The sequence below is a fragment of the Triturus cristatus genome, chromosome 4_2 (assembly GCF_964204655.1).
Source record: "Triturus cristatus chromosome 4_2, aTriCri1.1, whole genome shotgun sequence".
In the NCBI taxonomy this organism is placed as follows: domain Eukaryota; kingdom Metazoa; phylum Chordata; class Amphibia; order Caudata; family Salamandridae; genus Triturus; species Triturus cristatus.
In genome coordinates this window covers 527,058,307-527,081,718 of record NC_140586.1, presented here as the reverse complement: position 1 = coordinate 527,081,718, position 23,412 = coordinate 527,058,307, and the positions used below count along the sequence as shown (strand labels likewise).

At 42.9% G+C, this 23,412-nt stretch overlaps 1 pseudogene; it reads left to right on the top strand.

Annotated features, from left to right (window-relative positions):
• The first annotated feature begins 878 nt into the window (after positions 1 to 878).
• LOC146834654 (E3 ubiquitin-protein ligase PDZRN3-B-like) overlaps positions 879 to 23,412 on the top strand; it is a 64,247-nt pseudogene continuing 41,713 nt past the window's right edge.

The window sequence follows — 23,412 nt, the reverse complement described above, 5'->3', positions numbered from 1 at the left end:
GATTTAGCTTGCGGATAGTGCCTAAATTTAGCTTTGTACTCGGGATAATGATCACTCCCTTCCTTCTGTAGTACCTCAAATTACTTCACAAAACTATAAGCCCAAGCTTGGACATACACATAATTGATTGGCAATTCTGGTTGCCATAAAGAAATGTTTTCCTTGCCAGTGAATCTGTTGGTATTCGACTGTTTAGACTGAAAAAACCATTTGAGGCCAGGAAATTTAACACGGATTTATCTCTTGCCGATACCACATTTATCGAAAAAGTGGCAAAATGTATATTGAATGTAAATAGCAAACCTTCATACATTTGGTCAGTTATTTCAGGGATTCATTTATGATTAGAATCACGTAACAATACAAGCAAGTGTTGCGGTTACTGTGAACACATTTTCACCAGATCCTCCTTAACATAACGAAATTCCCCTCATGACCAGAAGAATTCTTTACTTGCATATGAATTTTGAGAACATTAACACAATCAAGTCCCGACCTGATATTAGACAAAATCACTCCACAAGCTCGGATTCAATTAGGTCTGGTGTTGATTTTCCATATTTTAGAGGCATTCTTTGTTGATATTAACGTTAATATGTCCCTGAGAGGGGTATCCTGATGGTTTTTTTTAAGGCTCCCTGTGAAACTTGCAAGAATCCATCTATTCGCAGGTGTCTGTGCACAGCCATGTTTCCTGGAAACGCAAAATTTCATAATTATCTATTATTTGTTTGAATATTTCCTGGTTCAATACATTTTTTTTGTCCATGTGCGTTCCAGAAAAACAATGTAATTCTGTGCATTGAACACAATCCTTAGTAGAATATCCCTAAATTTCCCCATTCTCCCATATCTTCCTATTCCCATTGCAGACGAGCATGCTTATTCTGGTGAAGCTGGTACTGTCCCTCATTATTGTGCCCTCAGTGAGGCAAGGGGATTTTCAAGGACTCCTCTATCTCATTTAGTATACGCTGGGTCGTAGTCGGTGGACTCAATATGTCTACTCTAGCTTGATTATTTGGAGGCCCCCATGGCATTGTAGAAAGCTTAACCTGGGTATGTCCTTAAATTCGAGGTCCACATCCAATGATATTTTTATGCCCTGTAATTTCAGTTCTTTTTCGGCATTTCGTCAGACGTCTGTAACTAATACCGAATTTAGTAAAATCCTTGTCACATCTGCACTTGCTTTGCTTTCCAAAAACCCCACCTGCTTCAGATCAATTGATGATATTGTATGTAGGCTAGGAAATTTTGAAAATATCCGAAGCAACCTGGACCTATTTAAAGGGTTTTTGTTTTACCACTCATATTTTCTAGGTCAGGTTCCATAAAGACCCTTAGGCTATATAAGTCTTTATCTTTACCTTAAGTTTCTATTTTCTGTTTTTGTGTCATATTTCCCAGCATCCCGTTACTACCTATTTAACTACCCCTAGCCATGTCAGAGGCTGCCTGTTCCTTGGATTCTGGGAGTTTATGGGTATCTAGTTTGTTATCCTTCTATTTTTTCCCAAGACCCCTCCTACTTTGCCCCATGCCATTCTGATTTCTGGTATTCCTTTGATTCCTTCTTGGTTTGTTGGTTCCTACTCTTACCACATCCCTACCACCATCATGTGGTTTCTTTCTGGGCTTAACAGTTGAATTGTAGCTGTAGTTGTAGTGAACTGGTTATTGAAGTTACTGTTACACCAATCCCTGTGTTCAAAGATGATGTTGCCATGTGAAACGCTGGGGAAGGTTGGTGAAGTAGTAACCATGTTGGCAGAGTCTACTGCACTCTTCTCCATAGGCTTAATCATCACCATTGTGGAGGAAATGGCTACATCAACCATCTCCAATGAGGCCCTCTGAGTGATTGCCTAATCACCAAGTGATGTTTTTCTCCTCTCACTCGGGTGCTTCAATTGCTTAAATGCTGTGCTAGCCTCGACTGGCATTATTAGTATAGGGCTTCCTTTTCCTTGGGTTGTGGGGGTAGCATTCGCATAGGAGACCTCCAGCCACTTTTCCTTTCAGTGCAGTCCAGTGAAGTGCAGTGATGAGCCTGCTACAAAGTTCTCAAGTACAGTAGTACTAACACTGTTACACTTCACCAGGACAAAGGAACTTCAGCCACCAGGCACGTCTAAAAATCAACTCAACTCAGCTAAAGCCTCAAATAGGGAGTGGTGGGGGTTCCAGCCAACCATGCTGCATCTTCTTCTGTGTTAGATTTGATTCTGTACAACGGCTTTCTAAGCAAGCACACTACGAATACCTGTTATTGAAGTGCCGTAGATGCTGCCTTCCTCACATCGCTCCTTCCCTTTCCTTGCTGCTGGGTTTAAGTTGCCCTCACCCTTCGTTAGCTGCAAATTGAGTGTGAGGGAGTGCACGCTCTCTTCCTTTTCATGATATCCACAGACTTGAGCCCTCCATAAACATAGTTTATCACTAACTTTGGCACTTAAATACCTTATGCCAAAAGCAATAAGCGAGATGTGAGGAATCAGTAACAGCCTTTTTGGACTTATCAGCGCACACCATCCGTTATAAACAATGTAGTTCAATAACACATTATTCAATTTAACATAGTGCGCAGACTCTATCCATGTTTTTCTAAAGGGGGTGTCTTTATTCAAATCCTATTCTTTTTATCAAAAAAATGTCTTCCAGTGTAGACAACGTGTTTCATCTTGTGAAAGAGACTTCTTCAGGCTTCTTCAGGGCTTAGAGTATATAAGCACCTATGTTGACTAGTGTTTGTAGTCCACCATGTGATTTGATAACCACTCAAAAGATATATCCTTCTCACAAATTTTACTATCTTGTTTCATGTAGGCATTTTTCTCACAGTCCCAACTGTATGGTCATTAGTTGCATGTATCGTCCAAACCCATGTTGGCCATCAAATCCGTGTGCGCTGAATGTTTCGAACATCTGGCTAACTGCACATCCTTGTCTTGCGGGTTCGCTGCACACGGATGCACTTTGAGAATAGGCCCTATTGTATGTATTCTTGGTGAAGGACTTTGTGTCACATGTGGATGATCTAATGCACATGCTCATCAGTTATTGATTCTCTAACCTGATCTCTATCATTTCCTTCTGCAAGGCTTTTTTTGCCCTTTCTATGCCCTTTAGGGTGACAGCACTGTAATCCATGGTACTCGGGTAGTAGTAAGCTGTGGCCTCTTTAAACTGCCAGAAACCAAATCTGATCACTGCAGGAGAGCCATGTTAGTGTTTAATAAGCCACATTGAATGCCACAGAATCAGTCAATCACCTGAAATATTTATGTGAGATGATTTGATTCCTTCAGAAGGGAAGGGGAATTGGGGAGATAAGAAAGCTCATAAAAGACAGCCTTTCACTAAACTGTCTGCAACAGCAGTCACTTTCTCCATCTGTCTTCTGCTGATGTAGTTTTCCAATATTATATGAGAGATAATATAAGTAAGCACTAGCTTCTGATTCAAAAATAAATATTCATTATAGATTGCTCAATCATCATGCTATATATGTAACTCGCTGCCTCTTTTCTCAGTACCTATCCTTTTTATTATATTTATAAACTCTTTTATTTTATCCATTAAACGAGAGAATACAGATTGATAGTCCATGGAAACATAGAAACATTCTATATGAACAAATACTCACATTTACCCACCTAAGCTGTATGCTTTTCATAGTAATTAATTAGCTCTCGTTCACCAATAGCATTTTATTTTTTGGAGTGTTCGCATTCCAGGCTCACTGGTTCCTGGTTTTTGAAACAGCACAACCAACATAAAGCATTGTAGATCGAGTGTCTGTAGAGCACAACCACCAGACAACAGTATTCATCATTTTGACATTGCCAATAAACACTGTCTCAAATCAATAGTTGTTCTTTTAATTTTATGTATGCCTCTAGAATGTTCCTGAAGCTACAAATCCAACAATCCACCAAGGTAAAATCTTAGAGCATCATATATGAACAGCAAATCCTGAAGAGGTCTGTGGTCTCCCGGCACCCATTGTTGACGAGCCGTGTAATCTGGACTAAGGGGCTCATTACGATGGCGGGCGGATTTGATCCGCCCGCCACCGTAGCGGTGATTGGGTCCGACCGCCATGCGTGCGGCAGTCCCGCCTATTCAGTTATGGTGGGACCACCACCGCTGCGGTGGGATTCCGCACTTTTAACATTGCGGTGGTGGCTGCTGACAGCAACACCGCCACGATGTTGAAAGGAGCATGTTGTGCATTTCACTGCACTACGTGGCAGGCACTACACTGTGCCTGCCATTTGGTGCAGTGAAATGTAGAGGGGTACCATGGATGCGCCCACACCTCCCCCAACACAAGGGGGGCCCACAATGGGCCCCTGAAGACATTCTCTGCCAGCCTTTCAATGGCGGTTCAACCGCCACGGAAAGGCTGGCTTCCGCCGGCATCATAATTGTGCTGGCGGAGCCTGCAAGGCTCCGCCGCCATTGTGAGCATGCTGACCGCTCAGCCGGGCAATCGTGATGATTGCTACCAGCGGAAAAGCGGTGGCCGGACTTTCCCACCGCCATCATAATGTGGCGGGGGGTAAATCTCATGATCTCATGACGATGGCGGAACGATCGCCACCGCTGGCCCGGCGGTGGCTATGTTAACCGCCATCCTAATGAGCCCCTAAGTTCTTTTTTAAATGGTGGGAAGTGAAAATGGCGCTGTCCATCTATGTGCTTGCTTCAGGGTGGCATTGAACTGGGATATACCAAATGTTTGCATTTTGCCAGATTACAGCGATCTCTTGAAATGTCTGAATGTAATGCGCTTTGCATCTCAGAAGTACCTGTAATTTTCAGACCACAAGCTTCCTTCTCAGTCTGCTGCACAGGAAACAAGTTAGGATCTGGCACATTTTAAACCTGCTTAATAATTGTAAACAGACAATCATTCCTAACATTTTTATTTTGTACACTCTGCTTTTGGGTCCATTTGTCTCAGTTATGCACAGTAGCATACCCAGAAAAATGTATGATCAAATTATTGTGGCAGTCTGGTCTTAGCATTTGCAGATTCCATGTCCCCTTTGGGTCAGACAGCCACTAAACTCAAGGGAGTAACATTGCTTTGCTTGGCGGCAGAATTCACGATGGGTTCATAATTTATCTCACATGCCATCAGAAAATATAATTAGATGAGTTTATTGAAAAAAGCAGAATCTCTACATAACCCACTCGTCCTATGATGAGAGGATAAAAGGGCAGCAACAAGCAATTATTTGTTTTCATCCTTTATTGGCCATTCACTTAACCCCTTCGCCGCGGCACAAATTCCGCCGCGGCGCTGGGGGGTTTGGGGTCAGCGTGGCACCGCCATGCTCTTGACGGAACCACGCCATCATGAGTCACGGGCGAGCTGTGCTCATGATGGCGTGGTTCCGTCATGACTCCGCCCACTTGCATTGATCGCCCGCACAGGCGGGGAATCAGTGCCGCGTGGGCGGAGCGATTGCCAACGGCCGCAGCATGACGGAACCACCCGTGGCTCATGACGGAGTGGTTCCGTCATGAGCAGGGAACGGGTTAAACATGTGTTTCATTAAATGGCACCTTCAATGTTGATAGTAAATTATAATCAATGTTTCAAAGGGAAGATGATGAGAGCGACATTGCAAGGCAATTACAGCATTACAAATCAGAATTACGAAATTGTCCACTATTACGGTATATGGGGGAAATCTGCAAAAGCTGGGGCATTGTAGGAGAATGTTGTCCTCTGAGGCATGTGCCTAAGCCAAGAGTAGGTGCGATTGAGATTAATTTGGCTATATGGTGTAAAAGGCAAACAGCGATGCAAAATAAAGTGGCATGCAAAAATAAATGGATCGTGCAGGATTGAAATAGTAGGAAGAAGGGCCTTCTGTAAAAAGGTAGTAAACATACTTGATTTACAAATGAAGGTTGAACAAAGTGAAGCTGGAAAAACTCAGGGGCAGATTTACAAGGCCCTTGCGACACTTTTGCGTACTTTTTATACTTTTCTAGGGGGTTGTATAGAGTATGTATGTGACCCTTTTTGGGTGGGTCTCTTAGCATAATGACAGAAAAAAAGCAGAGACATGTCCCAAATGGTGAAATATAAAACAGTAGGCTGAGGCCACCACAGATTTGGTACATATTCTTTTGTGCCACCATATTCCTCGTCAGTTTAAGCAATGGATATAGAACTTAACATAAAAGCAAGGAATGACATTGAGTTTGAAAACACTCATTTAACTTTTTGTCTTAGAATTCTAATTGTAAAAAAATAAATGTTCTTCATTTTTAAAGCTACAAAACAACATTGATATCACTTAAAAAAGCTTATGCTACAAAATGTAATTATGAGTTTTACAAAAATGAACCCTTATTTCTAATCATTATAAATTTTTTTTTACATTTGTAAAAAAAACAGCTGTAATAATTTCTCTGATAATAGGTATCAATAGTAAAGTGCTAAATTGTTCACTTGTTTAAAATATAAAAAGTAAGTTTTCAGTTTTCGATCCAAAAGCTCAAATGTGCCTATAGTAGGAGAAATTGCTTAAGAGTTTTCAAAAATGTGGCATGTGGTGCTAAAAAGTGGTACCCCTTCTTAAAAAGCATTTTTAATGCAATAGGTCTCGCATTTGCGAGCGTTTAAGCTATTGGCATTGTAGATGACACTGACTTTTATTTATGTGTTTTTAAATCAACACATATATAAAGGCATTGTCATTTTTAATGCCAATAGATCAAACTCTTGCAAATGTGAGACCACTCTAATGGTGGCCGCGCCTCTTTCTTTAGACGCTGCTCGCCATATTTAGGTTACAGCGAGCAGCGTCTAAAAAAAGGGGCAAGGCCAACATTAAAGTGAAAGGGCGTATGGTGCGCTGTCACACCATGTGAAAAAATTAATTAATTAAAAACTTCTGTAGCGCGGCCGCTAAAGTGAAAGCGGCTTGCACTGTTAATTAAATAAATAAGTGCAGCCACTAAAGTTGAAAGCGGGCACCCTGTAAATTAAATAATTAAATAATCGTTGGTGCCTAAACTAAAAGCAGCCCACACTGTAAATTAAATATTTAAATGAACGCGGCCACTTTAGTCAAAGCGGACCGCGCTATAAATAAATACAAATAATATAAAAGCAGGCAGCCTGCTGCGATATCATGGGTGGAATAGGGGAAGATCATTAAAGAAAATAGTGCTCACCGAATTATAAATCTGACCATGTAACAACACAAGTAAAAAGTCCAGTCATTATGGGAGGTTACAAATGCAATAATAATCAAAACAACGAAAGAGTGTGCCTAGGAATTATTGGTAGAGCATAACTGCAGAAACCAACTAGGTTTCTAAATAAAGCCCTCACTCATCAACCTGGTTGGTGAAATGCTTCATCATTGGGGCCCACCGGGAGAGGCCGAATGCCACCCCGGTGTGCTTCGACACCAGAATTACTGCGGAGCTGGTTGTGTGTGTGGTGGGTAGTGGAAGTGATTGTTAAAAATGTCTGGTTTGTGTCAAAAAATAAACTTTATGAAAAGCCAAACAGACATATATAAAAACAAAGTGTGGGACGTAAAAGCTGAATAAATTGTTCAGCCAGGTCCCTTATAATATGGTCTACATGTTTCTGCCTATGTGTTAATTATAAACTGGCATTCGTCAGGACCAAAAAAGGGAGTGAGAACCTCCAGGGTATGGGCGCGCTAAGGCCCACCCTAACCTGAGGCTATAAGTGTGAAAAGAATACAAACGTTTTTTTATATATAAAAATTATTAAGGTGACTCCCGCAATGGAGAGGAACCGAGTTTATTATGGTGTGTAGTCAGGATCTACACCATGGGTCTCGGGAGAGGGGTGGAAGCTACATTGGCACACTCCCTCACTCTCTTGTTGTTTTCAGTAGGTTACAAATGCAGACAAGGTGGTACCAAGGAGGGACTACTAAGCCTATTCACAAATAAAAAACAACAATTTCGCATAGAACAGTAACAGGAGCCAATTTAAAAGATGGGTGGGAAATGGGTGGGGCTTCTATGCCGTACCTCAATACAGCATGCCTCTTTGAGCAGCGCATGCCTTGCATAGGCTTGACTTAAAAATAGGACTTTCAGGTGGGCAGGCAATGGAGGAATAGGTGGGGGCAGCAAGTAATAGGGACTGTGAGAGTCACAGCACACTAGCAAGAGAGAGAAATATCAAGCACTGTGAGAGGGATAGGTGCATTATGGTGGGACAGATTGATGGGGAGAAGCACACAAGTGAGGGAGAACACAGTGCGCGGGGCGAGAAACACACAGGCAAGAGAGGACAACAAGGAGCAGATAGAGAAAGAAGCAGTTGAGAGAGCAACTTGAAAACACATGCACACTCATGGGGTGCAAAAAGAAAAAAGTAGTTCTATCAAAGCGAGCAGTGGAAGGATACAAGTAAAGAGGGATTGCTCGGGGAAGGGACAAACACAAACTGGACAAAGCAAGTCATCGAATAGGAAGAAAGCAAATGAGATCAACAATAAAGGAAACCACTGCTAAGCAATGGGCAGACTTAGATTCTGGGTAAAAGAACAATAGGCTTTTTTCGAGCTGTCTGGCTCAATCTAGAAACATCTTTTATGGCACATGCTTCTACCATTTCTGAGGGCTGCACGTCACAAGAATTAATATTATACAATTTAACCTCGGAAGGCTGTGCTGGCCTTGCTGGGATTCGAACTTGCTACCCTACATAGCACAGTATGAGGTCAGAGGGGACTTTTTAACTCCTTTAACCAGTTTGCCTTGACTCACTGCCCTTATCATTGACAACCATGTACTTCAATGAAATATGTAATGTTAATATTTATGTATTTCTGTCTCTGTACAAGTTCAATTCCTCACCAACCACACTCCATTGCCATTTCTACATTCTCAAGCCATTTGTCAATGTACTTCCTTTTACCATGTAGGTTTATGTAGGAAATGCTTTATGTTCCTGATAAAAAAACATAAACACTACTAGTGCCTATTTCTCATACCTTTTTTGTACAATTACTATCTTACTCCTAGAAATTCTGGAGTAAAGACACACCTAAATAGGGAGTAAGTCACGCTTAATCACAGAAATAGATTTGTGAATCGGAGTCACAGTTGTCAGGTGGGGTGCACGTATTTCAAGCACACGTATGCATTTGTCGTGCCACACAGAAAACCCTCTACTACAGCTATAAACTGTGTCCCACTGAATTATGACTCAACTTGTTTTCATACTGTAAGTATGATCTACGTACGGCATTGGCTGTTGAAAAAAAGCACAGATGTGTCCAGGTTATGTCTGACAAGCATAAGACACAGGTGAAGTAATCCTTCAGAGTCTTTCAATTACAACATTTCACATATCTGTATAAAAAATGGGGGTGGGGGTTAGCAACATCTGGGCAGTATTTGGTCAGACGCATTTCCTGGCTGCACACACCCACCCTTTCTACACCCTTCCTCCTGTATCACTATACAGCAAAAGCTGTTTCAAAACTTTCCCTTGACTGGAACTGAGTTATAATATCCATGAACTAGATGCAGTAATTCACCAGCTTCTCCTTATAAAGCTGTGATCAAGTTTAAACAACAGATGTAAGACCACCCAGAGAACACAGGTATTTAAACCTATATTATCCAAACCACAAAAGATGACTCGTTTTAAGGTTCTATAATGCACTGTTACCAGTTCCTCTTATATGTAAGTGTAGAAAGTACTGCAAGGCCCCAGGAATCCTTATTTGGCATTACTCTACACTATATAATTAAGCCCATTGTTATCACTGACTGTCTCTGAAGAGGACAGGTCAGCTATTACTGGATATAAGAGTGTGGGATGGATAGGATGAGAGCAATGGAGAAGTATCAAGAGTTGACAAGACCAACATGCCTTGTGCGTCTACCCATTCATGTTATAGTGCTCTGATGCCCACAGGGGCCTCTTTTGCGCTACATAAAACTACATTAAAAATACGCAATTTAATATTATACTCTCTGTCTGCAAGCAAACCCACCACCTCCTCCAACACTTTCTCATGCTGCAGCCAAATATCTTAAATAAAAATGTCATTAGCTACCAGCTGATAGCCAAGGTTGCCATATAACTTGAAGTTTCAAGTGTACAAAGCTCCAGTCCTGGGCGTTTTGGTAACAAACCATTGTTTTTAAGTGTCCAAGTTTTGATTTGAACAAATGGATAAAGTTCAACAGACCAATAGAACATACAATAATCAGATCACTGCTAAAGATATACTGTTCTAATTATGCTCACCAAGGGGCATATCAGCAACAACCAGCGATAATTATCGCTAAGCGCACTTAGCGCTAGGATAATTATCGCCGGCTAGCGTGAATTTTTATCGCTGAGATAGCGTGCTATTAGCAACGCTTATCCCAAAAGCGATAAAAATCCTCACGCTAACTGCCTAACGTGAGATTATCGCTGGAAACCCAGCGATTATCTCACTCAATGTGGCGTTAGCTTTTTGATAGGGCCCCACAAACTTAGCCAGGATATCCACCTTCCATAGGATATCATGGCTAAGTCAGTCCTGAAGCAGGCGTAAGGAAAGTAACGATGACAGGGGTTATCGCTACTTTTCTTGCCGCTATGCTTCGTAGTGTGGGGCTTGATGATAGGAGAAATCTCGCTTAGCGACATTTCTCCTGTCATGTCAGGTCAGGAACGCCCACTTTGCATCTCATTAGCGATGCAAAGCTGGGCGTTAGGAATTCCTATGCTAACGCAAGTTTTCACGCGTTAGCGTGAGCTTGCTAATTAGGCGATAGAATTATTGCCGCTTTTCGGCCGAAACCGCCGCAAAAGCGGTGATAATTCTATCGCCTCACCTTGCTGATATGCCCCCAAGATCGAGTTTGAGTTCCATTGGATCAACTGCGGTGTAGGACTACATCTCCCAGCAAAATGCACTGGGATGTTAAATTAAAATCTAGAACTATCACAGCGCAGCATCCGTGTGAAAGACTGGTCAGGTAACCTTATCACTGGCCACGTACTTCTTAGAGGCTAGAAAGAACTCTCGGCAGGTTGCATATGGTCCAGTCTGAGCTCAGCTCCCCGGCAGTATTGTCACTGGGAGGCCTTGCTTGGCTTCGTGTTTTGCCGACTTATTTATGTAGGATGCTTTAAACAAACATTGAACTGCAGAGTCAGAAAAACGGTATCAGATGTCCGAATCCAACAGCGAGTGCAGAGAATATTGCAGGGTCTCGGGCAGCCGTCACATTTTCAAAAACTACGCCTTGCGAGTCATTTCTCAAATTCACAGTGTACATCAGGGGTCTTCAAAGTGTGGGGCGCGACCCCCAGGGGGGCCGTGAAGTGATGGAAAGGGGGTCGCGCATTCCCGGTCACACTTCTGCCCAGGCACAACAAGGGATTCAGCCCCCCTCCTCCCCCGTAGTGTGTCTCAGCTCGAGCTGTTGTGGACTCCGCTGGGATGTCTGCAGTCTTATCTCCTGAGTTTTTCACAGGTCATTAAGGACCATTTGCAGATTTGCATACCTTTTGTAAAGTGGTTACTGAGGCTTAGTTTTTTTTCTAGCTCCAGTACCCCCTGGGCCCCAACTCTGCCTTTTCCTTACATTTTTATTTTACAGTTACTGCAGTAGTGCGAGAATGCATTTCATGAAAATAAATATAAAGTAGGGTTGCAAGAAGAAAAATACCAGCCATTTGATGTTTAAAGAGCCTGCAAAGGCCTCCTCTTGACACTAAATGGGATTGTAAATAAAATCATATGCATTCATTCGTAATGTGACTTTTCTGTCTTTGTTCCTTTTAATTATCAGTCATGGGTCATTGAGGCAGCCCTAGAACACAAAAGTGCTTTCTATTTATATTTGCTGTTCTAAGTACGCACAGATGAGTGCTGAAATATACAGCTTTAGGTGACTGCTTATTTTTGTACCGTTTGGGACATCAAAATAATGAGCAGGCAACCCTAACCATAGGACAGGAAGTGTGTTGCAGGATCAGCATATTGTTTATTTCCTCCACCCTTGATCCCTGATTAATGCCATAATAGCAATAGTTTAACTTATATCTTAAACCCTACGCTGCCGTCAATAATATGCTGAGTTACTTCAAGTGTTTGGGAATGCACCCTGCATTCAGAGAACTCACTTCTCATTCTCACACTTCACTTTCACGCTGCACTCACAGCGATCACAATGCACTCACACTGATCACCATGCACTCACATCATTCACCCTCTCACACTGCACTCACAGTGCTCACTCTGCATTCACTTGTCCCCTCACTGCTCAAACAAGCCCATCATTAACCATGCATTCATTCATCCCACTCTGCACTTACATCCGCACCCAAATTCATGGTCACCTCACTCACCCTCCAGACACTCCTCTTTTCCTACTCTCACACTGTTGCATCACTCACGGTGCACTCACATGGGCACACTTCTCATCCACAGAGTGCAGAGGGTTAATGTGCCTGCTACAAAGAACATGTACTATGCAGATCTCAGAACTGTGAGTAAACTGAGTGGCAATATAAAAAAAAAAAAATGTTTGTCAGAAAGGTGCTACAGAGAGATGAGGTGCTTTGTTGGTGAATGGTAGTGAGGGAATTTATAGAGAAGGAGGAAACGGGGATAGGGCACCAAAAAAGACTGTTGCGCCATGTGTGGCCAGTGCTATGGCCAGCCCTGCCTGGGAGTGTAGGCCCCCTCGCGAAGTTTGGGTCTAGTCGCTCCCATGCTTCTGCCTACTACTATTATTATTTACATTATAGAGTCTTGGTGGAGCGAAGCAAAGGATGGTGGACATTCCATAACTGTGTGGCCTGCACCAAAACAGCAAGACAGACAATTCGTGCCTTCCTGAATTAGGGAACAATAAGCAGAGTGGCACAGGCCAAGAGGAGCATACGGGTCCAACCCGTGTGCTCAGTGAGGAGAGATGAGAGGATGAGAAAGGACAGCAAGGGAGTGAGGGAATTTGATTGAAGAGGTCACGGATGAGGAGAAATGTGAAGTGCCGAAGGGAAGTGCAGACACGCAAGAAGTGAGCGTGAGGGAAAGTTGAGGGCACAGAGGAGGGCTACTGTCAAACTGTGAGAGAAGATAGCTGAGAGATGATCTGTGACCTAAAAAGTAATTTGAAGCAACATTGGTGAGGGACAGCAGCGATAGGGGAAGAGAGGGAGTACTGCGGTGGGTGCTGAGCAGTGATTAATTTGTAATTAAACATGTGCCAGGAACCTCACCAGTAGGCCACTGCAACTTTAACCACCCACCCATTGCCTTGCATGTGCGGCCAATGTCAATACCTATGCAACTACCAACCATAACTCTGTACAAGTGTGACTATTTCAAGCCCTCAAAGCTATAAGAATGGCATGGATGTCAGGAGTTTATCGTTTTTAATGTATATTGAATTAATAAACAGCTGTTCTGCTCATCTCTAAATTACACAGACAGAGCCATCAAGTGGCATGTGGCAGACTGTCATATTGCCAGTGTGCACAATTAGGTGCCAGTGCGGAGCAACGGAAACCACCTGCTCAAATTAAGCACTGGTGCTGAGGTAACAGGGGAGAGGGACATTGGTTCAAGAAGGTGTGAAAAAACAAAGGGTAGATGTGAAAGATGAATGGGGAACTGGAGAGGTGTAAGATACAAATAGACAACAATTTGAACGGAGAGACTTGAGATGAATGAGAAGTGCAGATGGGCACGGTAGGTGACAGGGCCAGAGAGGCCATGAGATAAATGCGAGAAACTGTTAGAGATGAGGGCAGTGAAAAGGCAGAATGGCAAGAGGTGATTAAGGGTGAAGTGAGAAGTTGAATGGGGAGAGTTTAGAAGTTGTAAGAAGGGGTGAAAGAAAATGGCCTGCAAAGTGAGAGAGGGATCCAGGATTGGGAGAGGAGAGGAGAGGAGAGAGGGATGGAAGGGAGGGGTGAGAGGAAAGTGGCATGGGTAAATTGCTCAACTCTGCACAAGACTGCCAGGGTTTTAAGGGACCCCTGCTGCTCCCGGACAGGGCCAGGTGAGCTTCTAATGTGGCACACGTATTCCTGCGGAGTGGAAGGCCCATCACAAAGGTTGACTAGACATCTTTATGATGTTAATTGCTGTATTTTGGTTATAAACTGGTACTGAAGGGGTGAAATCTTTCCTCAGTGTTACTATGTGCAAAAAAAATCAAAATAATGAAGCAATTCTATCACAAAATAACGCTGCATCACATAACATTATTTACATTTTCTTCCCACATAATTTAGTCAAGCCTGTCGTGTAATTTGGTCCTCACCTGCCTCGTAATTCCAGAAGCCGTGCCTACAGGTTTAGAAATGTTTATCAGGAGGGGGTCCTTACGACTGAAAATGTTGACAGGGGGGTCTCGGCACCCAAAAGTTTGAAGACCTCTGGTGTACATGAAAACATTCAGTAAGTGACTCTCGCGGGTGTTGTGCAACAATTACACTATATGTGCCAAGAGGTCACAGAAACGATCGCAGGCGCTTGGAGTGGTTTCTGCATTCAGGAAAATGGTCAATGTAAATGATTCTGCAATCACTACAATGTTTACAATCCACTGAAGTAGTGCAGGGTTGAAAAAAACCACTTCACTTATGAGCATTTTTGTAGCGCTTTCCGTACAGTAAGAATGAAGGTGTTTACTTATTTTAACACTAGGTCTGCCTGGAGCAGAACTACCAATATATACAAAATGTTTGTCCATAGAATAAAGGGGGTATTGAATATGCCTGAAATACTAACTCCAATACTGACAATATTCAAACTGATCCAATTACATTGGGGCATATCAACAACAACCGGCGATAATTATCGCTGAGCGCACTTAGCGCCAGGATAATTATCGCCGGCTAGCGCCGATTTTTATCGCTGAGATAGCGTGCTATTAGCAACGCTTATCTCCTCAGCGATAAAAATCCTGGCGCTAACTGGCTAACGTGAGATTATCGCTGGAAACCCAGCGATAATCTCACGTTAGCTTGTTGATAGGGACTCACAAACTTAGCCATGATATCCTCCTTCCATAGGATATCATGGCTAAGTCAGTCCTGAAGCAGGTGTTAGGAAAGTAGCGATAACAGGTGTTATCGCTACTTTTCCTGACGCTATGCTTCATAGCGTGGGGCTTGATGATAGGAGAAATGTCGCTTAGCGACATTTCTCCTGTCATGCCAGGTCAGGAACGCCCACTTTGCATCTCATTAGAGATGCAAAGCTGGGCGTTAGAAATCCTGACGCTAAAGCAAGGTTTCACGCGTTAGCGTGACCTTGCTGATTAGGCGATAAAATTATCGCCGCTTTTCGGCCGAAAACGGCCGCAAAAGCGGCGATAATTTTTTATCGCCTGCTTGTTGATATGCCCCTTAGTGCTTGTTTTTACCGGAAACGATAATATGCAGGAGGGGTTACTACTTTTAAACACCTAGTGGCTAAGAGCATCACATTGATTTGGTGTTTGTGTAGCACTTTCCATTCCGCTCTTGAAGCCCCAAGCCTTGCATTTTCGAACAAATGCATACTTATTTGTCCCTCTACCCACCTGGATTTCCCCCATGTGTCTCTGCTAGACATACTTTAGCCCACTTGGCCCCAATAAATGGCTTATAAACGTTTAGGCCCAAATTCCACACCCTATTTGACTTCATAAAATAAAATTAAGTCTCAACTGTTTCAACACCCTTAACCCCGGGTCCCATTAAGTTAAGCTGTGCGCTTCCCACAAAGTTAAAAACAATTTCCCAAGGAACAGGGCCTATTCTATCTGTAAGACCCTTATTAAGTTCAAAGTTAACGCCCCCTATGTAGGACCGTACAGTGGAGGGAGGGTCAGTGTGGTTCTGTGTTGTAAGAGACTGACGCTCTGCAGCGACAGTGAAAACATTGCCCCGTCAAGAAGAGTTTGCTCAACTGTGCCGTTTTCTCCGCCCTCGACTTGGCCATTAGAGTCTCTTCAAACTGCATGTCCATAAAACAAAAAAAGAATTTGCAATGCAATATCTCCTGACTTACCGCACCTCCTACAGGACGGTAGCATGGGAGACATAGAGATGGGCCTGAGCCCTGCCGAACTCAAGGGGCACTGTGCTGCGGCGGCACTGGATGGAGCTTCAGCCCAGGAAGGAAGTCGCAATGGGGAGAGGAAGGCACAGAGACGGCGGCAACTGGGGGAGAGGAAGGCACCCAGTTGGCCCTTGGGAGGTGCTCGTTACACATGTGCAGACCGAGTGCATTAACTCATGTAAATATATTGTTTGACTTCAATGGATTGAGTGATTTATTATTGTTTTTATTTAAATACCCAATGACAAATAAAAAATCAAAACGTATCATGCTAAGAAACCATTAACACTGAGGTACCTTATCATTCACGTCAGGGTAATGAATAACAAATCTTTGCGTGTCTAAGAGCAGAAACCAGCCAATCTTGTCTATGAGTTAATAGTTCGAAAAACTCAGAAGTATCCAGAAATACTGTATAAGAGGCAGAGCGTGGTGAGATGCTGTTAGACCTATCGGTCTTAGGGTCGTCTTCTCCCCCCAAACTTTTTGCCTGCTTGCCTCCAATTTTGCTCATCTTAATTTTGGTGGCCTTCGGACTCTGTGCACTTTGCCATTGCTGACCAGCTCTAAAGTGCTTGCGCTCTCTCCCCTAAACATGGTTTTAGTGGATTATCCACAACTGGCATATTTAATTTACCTATAGGTCCCTAACACAGTGCACTACATGTGCGCAGAGCTAGTATTTTAAATGCTACTAGTGAGCCTACGCCACTGATTGTGCCACCCACTTAAGTAGTCCTTTAAACATGCCTCAGGCCTGCCACTGCAGAGCCTGTGTGTGCAGGCTACAATGCTGTGTCGACTTGGCATTTAAAACCCCCTTTCCAAGCATTAAACTCCCCTTTTATTTCATATGTCACCCCAAAGGTAGGCCCTAGGTAACCCATAGGGCAGGGTGAGGTAATTAAAACGTAGGGCATGTACTTTTATTTTTTTGTAACAATTTCTTGCTTATTAAGAAAGAACGTAAACACACAATGCTTCGCAGTGTTATGCGAGATTATATCCTGTGATTATGATGAAGAGATCATATTTTTAAGTTTTACATGTCCCTGTAGTGAAAAACTCCCAAATTTGTTTTTCACTACTGTGAGGCCTACCCCTCCCATAGGGTAACATTGGGGCTGCCTTGTTGCACAGAATACGCTGTAATTGCCAATGGGAAGGAGGTAGAGCTGTCATGTTTAGTACGTATGGAATTGTAATGATACATCCTCTTAAATGGTATAGTCAAATTTATCACTACAATTTTAAAAAATCCTCTTTTAGAAAGATGCAATTTTTCTGCTCTTGGCCCTGTGTGCCTGGGGCCAATCTCCAATACATATCTGGGCAGGGTGACAGCTGGGCTTTGTGCATTCCATCTAGAAAGCCACGTAAAATGGGAACTTAGTTGTGACTTAATGGGCCATCCTGGGAGAATTGGAGGGAGGAGTAGGGAACAGCCTTACACGTACACCTGAATAGGCTGTGCCCTGTCCTCCCACAAAGGGCTGCATATCCCTGCTGTAGTGAGTCTGGAGCTAGGGCAGGAAGGGAGGACCTCTGTGCACTTCAAAGCCCATATTTGAAGTCTCCCCCACTTCAGAGGCACCACTGGGTGTAAGAACTGGCCTTTTGACCCTACCACTTCAGTACAGTTCTGGACCGGAGGATTTCCTGCCATGAAGAAGAAGGACTGTTTTGCTGCTGAAGGACTGCCACTCTGACAGACAGCTGCACTGGAAGAATTGCTTTCTTGCTGTGCTGACCTGCTGCCCAGTCTGCATAAGTGAGAAGGACTGGACCTGCCTCTCCCCAGATCCCAGAGTGACTCCAATGGCTTGCTGGCTAGCCTCCGAAACTGAAGCCCCAGGGACATAAAAGACTTCCAACCACCCTGCTCTTACACCTGGACCATTGGAAGTGGGCCTAAGGTGTTTTGCTTCAGTGCTAACGTATCCTCTGCTGCAAGAGCAGAATCAATGCATTGCCGCCACTGCAGGAGCAGAACTGGTGCATCACCTTCAGAATCAGCACATCACCCTTGGAACTGATACATCGCCGCTGTTGCAAGGAGAAAACTGACACATTGCATCTCAGAACCAGCGCATTGCTCTTGGACCCGATGTATCTCTGACTGCTGAAGCAGAATCGACGCATTCCCTTCAGAACCAGCACATTACCCTTGGAACTGATGCATCTCCGATGTTGCATGGAGAAAACCGATGCATCGCCATCTCTGAGAGGGCCGACGCATTGCCATGTCTGCACCACGTATCAAGCCATCAGTGCAAGAAGGTACTTTCTCAGTGGACCAAGCCTGGTCCCTGCACTGGGCTGCGCTCCATTGTGGTCCCCCTGAACTTTTGACTTTGTCCTGGTCCAGTGCGACTAGATATTCCAAATAGGTGCCTATTGCTTCCAAGAACTATTTCACAGTTTAGTTTTATAAAATACATATCTCAAGATCTACTGATTGGATCTTTGTCATTGTGGTCTTATTTTGTTCGTTCAATTAAGCTTTATTTTTCTAACCAGGTGTGGTATCTTTTTGTGTGATGGTTTCACTGTTCTACTGTTTCAAGTGCAAATACTTTACACATTGCCTCTTAATTTAAGCCTGACTCCTCTGTGCCAAGCTACCCGGGGTTGAGCACAGGTTAATTTGGAGTGTGTTTATGACTTACCCTGACTAGGATTGTGGTTCATACTTGGGCAGGGTGCATACCTCTGCCAACAAAGAAACCCAATTTCTAACAGATGCTTTAAGAAAAGATACTCGGAAATGTACTTTTACACATAATAACATCTAAATTAAACACCTCTGAACATCTCAGATCTCAAATATTGCCAGAGTCAGTGGGAAAATTTGCCATGGTAAGCAGATTGTAAGCCTCACGTAACACAGCCTTAACTGTCTGTGAGGTCTCATGTTACCAATACTTTAAAAAGAACATTTTAGAAGTTGTATATAGAGGGAGAGGTCATTGGATCAGTCCATTTCGATCATTGGCTTTCATGGGTTTTTCATGGTTTTCCATTGCTTGAATGAGTTGTACATCAAATCCACCGACGTTTGTGGATGGTTATATTGACCCAGCTGTGTTCCCATTGAGTTGTGGCGATGGGCTTAAGTAATTCTTTTGTTAGACTGCAGAAACAGCAAAACATGCAGCTTGGGAGTCATTGTTGTGGTGTTAGACGTTTCCAATTTACTGATTGTTGACATTTATGCTGGTGGTTTACAGCTTTTTTTGTTTAAGAAGCGCTTTCTCTTTGTCTTTATGACATACTAAGCCTAATCACTAAGAACTCTTGCACATTTATTTGCTCTGCTTTTATTATAATATACTGTTGAATTTATAGCGTTTTGTTCACAGATAAAAGAAGTGTGTGCACATAGGCTTTTTTACACATGTATCAAAAATACAGGCCCCTTAAATAAAGTTAATAATATGCTATATTTTTCTCCTTATGGCCTTTAAATTCACCACTTACAGCACAACCTTCCTCTTCTCATTCTTGTATAAAACTCTTTTTGATGGTACAGCTCCAGTCTGTTGAGGCTGTCTGTTCAACTAAAAGGCCCTACACTCAGCTTCCATATTATTACATTTCTTTCTAGGATAGCTAGGTGTAACACACACATAAAAGTCACTCACCCATGTCCAAACCCTTCCCCTAACATAAAAAGACCTATCGGCTTTGCCATTGTATGCTTATAAAAGCATGGCTTGTTGGCTTTGCCGATAATTGTTTAAAGCTCTTGCCTCCACTTCCAATAGTGTGAAAATAGATCTGCTCCATTATTGGTGCCATGGACCACTGCAGATTTGGAACAATTGTTTTCCTTCATCACTTGTGTTCTTCATGACCCTGTCTTGAGAACACGACTCGTGGATTCCATCTGTTACGCACCCCAGTTACACAAGTCCACGCTCCTCTATTTGCAATATGTGTTCATAGCTCTTGACTTGTAAGACTCTTTTGTGAGGACACCCCCTACAAAGAAATATTTATCATGCACAAATTCCATGTGATAAGGTGCACTTCAAGATCACATCAGCCACATAGGAAAGACTTTATGCACTGTGATAACTGGGAGGGGAAACACCTTAGAGGCTTGTGGTACCATTTACAAATCTGTTTCAGCTTCTGAGGTCTCTTGTACAGGAGTTAGGTGATGCTCTTATGAGTACTGTATCCATGCAGTGTGAGTGGGCACCACTGACAACAACAGTTTCTCTAGTTCCTGGCAAGCTTTGACTCCTCTGGGTCTTTACAGGGTTCGGTGCTGTCATCTCTCTGGGTGAAAGTGTACATTATGCAATTATTTTGCAATATATGTATATAAACTCGCCTGTCTTTAACAGAATGTGGACTTTCTCTATAAAAGCGTGCCAAAAATGTGTAACTAGTAAATGTCACTTTCATGGGTGCGAGTCTTCTTCCTGGTTATGCGGCGCACCTGACTCCATGACAGTATCATACCTGTATTACATCTGGGTCTATTCTTCCAAACCTGTCAGCTGTTTTTATAACTGGAGTTTATCTCAGTGATTTAACCCTGTGTTGTTATGGTCTGCTAGCAAATGCTAATTCATAAAGATGCTATCTAGCTTTAAGGTGCAGTGAGCTTTTAATGTAATTAGACTACAGTGCTATTATGGGATCCATAGCCTACTTAGGAGATCCTTGTTGACACACATTCTTATAAAGTGTTTTTTCCAGTGGGACCTGCAAGTGAAATTACCGCCACAGTACACGCACTCCACTGCCTCACACGTTATGGTCATTTGAGGGCTGAGGAAGTGAGCTGGGGATAGCTGTGTGGCTTTTTATTAAGCTGTTTTAGATCTGTATTTTTAAATTGATGGTGGCCAACCTGTTCACTCAACTAGAATCCTTTGTTTATTTCAAAACATGTTGGCCATCCCTCTGAGAACTCTTACTCTAGTTCCACTGTTCTGAACCATTTTCGTTTTCTAGCAGGGACAGATGTTCTGGGCTGCAACGGGGTGTGTTATTAGACTTTTCAGGTGCTCTGTGCAGTGCCTCTGCCTCAAGATGGCTGTTGTAGCATACACAGGGCCTTGAAAGGCATTCTTTGTTCCACTGTTAGGCAATCGGCTGGTTTCTTGTCCAGGTTGACAGCGCATCTTGAAGTTAGCTACACTCTGGTCACTTCATTCTGTATTTTTTTTTGTTAGTAAATTCTCCAATTGAGTACTAGGGACCTCATACACAAGGTATTACAGTAGTGTCACCTTGACAGGGTCACTGGACCTCAAAGCCGGGCAGCATTAGCTGAGGTGGCATCGGCTTGATCTGTTTGCATTTCATGTCTGTAGCTCCTTAGCTCTGCGTGGACGTGCGCTGTTAGCAGAGACAGATGTTTCAAGCGAAGCAGAGACAGATGTTTCAAGCGCTGTTAGCAGACACAGATGTTTCAAGCAGTGGGCGTTCTCTACAACTGAACACATGTACTCAGCCTGCTTCAATCGCCGTTAATGGCAACATTGTATTCAGGCAAACGGTTCAGTGGGTCATGGTGACTTGCATCTCAAAAAAATGCTATTACTTCTTATTTTTAATGGAACATCAACTTTCTTTGATTCTTAAATCATTTTACCTTCAACTGCATCAACCCAATAACTGATTATCCTGTTCTTTCCCTACGCGTTCAGCCTTTTTTGTAGGTTATTCAATAAGTCTGAACCCCCTTTCTGTTATTAAAAAAAACATTAAGTATGCCTAAAATATAAAGGCATAACAAACAATAGCTAATAGTCCATGCATTTAATATTTGTTTACATTAAACATAATTTGCATTCATTTCCCATTTCTGAGAAAAATGCTGCTAAGTAAATACCTGATTTCATATAACTAATTACAGCCGTGCCGAAATGGTTTGCAGGTGATATTCAAATTAAATATGGTAATCCATACCTTATGGTATGTATTTCATACAGCTGTAATTTCCCATATAAATCATAGTTCTCTTCTAGGGTGCCCTTGAAAGAATGTCATATTTTCAAACAGTATTGCCATGGGGATACAAATATAAAAAGCTTTTAGCTAAAGGCTACACTTTCATAAATTAATGCATGCTGTTCAAAGGCAGAGACAGTGCATCCATTTTTAAGCTCTCCAAATTGTTAGCAGGATATTTTCATTAAGTACTGTACTGAAACAGCTAGCGAACAACAAAAGTGAAGAAGCTGCAAGTAGTTACTTTTATTTCAGAAGAGTCTGTTAAGTGTAGATTTGAATAAATAAAATATTACAAGGGAAACGTGAAGAATCTTCAAACGAAATACAGAATTATTTTCTTATTTCAGAGGCTCCAGTAAAACTTTGATATTAATTCAGACATATAGCAATGCATCTAGCTTCAGCCTTGGTCTCTGTCATTTTCAATTTATCTGTGAAGTAGACAAAGCGCCTAGTATTTTCTGCCGATTCCTTTAAAAACACTGCGATGAGTCAGATAATGTTTTTCTGACAGCAAATGGACTTATATACACATGAATATCTTTGAGTATGTGCATAATGTGGATTATTTGCAAACATTAGCTTATTAACCCTTTTTGTGGCAAGGATGTAAGGATGTAACGGTTACGTCCTCCACCATGGTGGCCGTGTGCGGAGGACGTAACCGTTACGTCCTCTGCGCACGTCCAGGAAATCCCTCTGCTGTGAGTTTTCATTTTTTTTTCTCAGCCTCGGGAACAGAGGAAGTGCTTACCCTGCCACTTGTATCGGGAGACCTGGAAGAATGCTGTGTGGAATGAAGTTTGTGGCTCTCTGCAGATTCCAGAACCTTCCATTACAGAAATATGAGGAAAATGTGTTTTGTATAGTCAAAGTTTGAGGTTTGCAAGGCATTCTGGGTAATAAAATGTGGTGAACCAAGCAAGTCAACCCAACCTGGAAAGACCTAGGTTGGCTAGGTTTCCATGGGTGGTGGCTGAGTTAGGGTCCAAAATCAAGTGGAACAAAAATGGTAGAACAAGTGCTATAATAATGTTTCCGGGCCCAGGAAACCTTCACCGGCATGGTTGGGTCCAAGACCTCAGACTGGACCCAAGGGCACCTGGTCTACGTCGTCCGGCCTGTCGCACCGCAAAGAGCCCAGGACACAGTTTCATCAGGCCCGGGGAGGCCTCCCCTGCTTTGTCTGAGCGATAAGGTGCCTGTGGGTCCCTGGTCAGAGCTCCGTCAGGGTACCCCTCACAGCCCCATGCCTGAGGCCAACTTGGGGCTCCGAGGACCTGAACTGCAGGGTAACCTATGCCTGGCCATTTGGTCGCATGCCATGCTTTCCACTAGG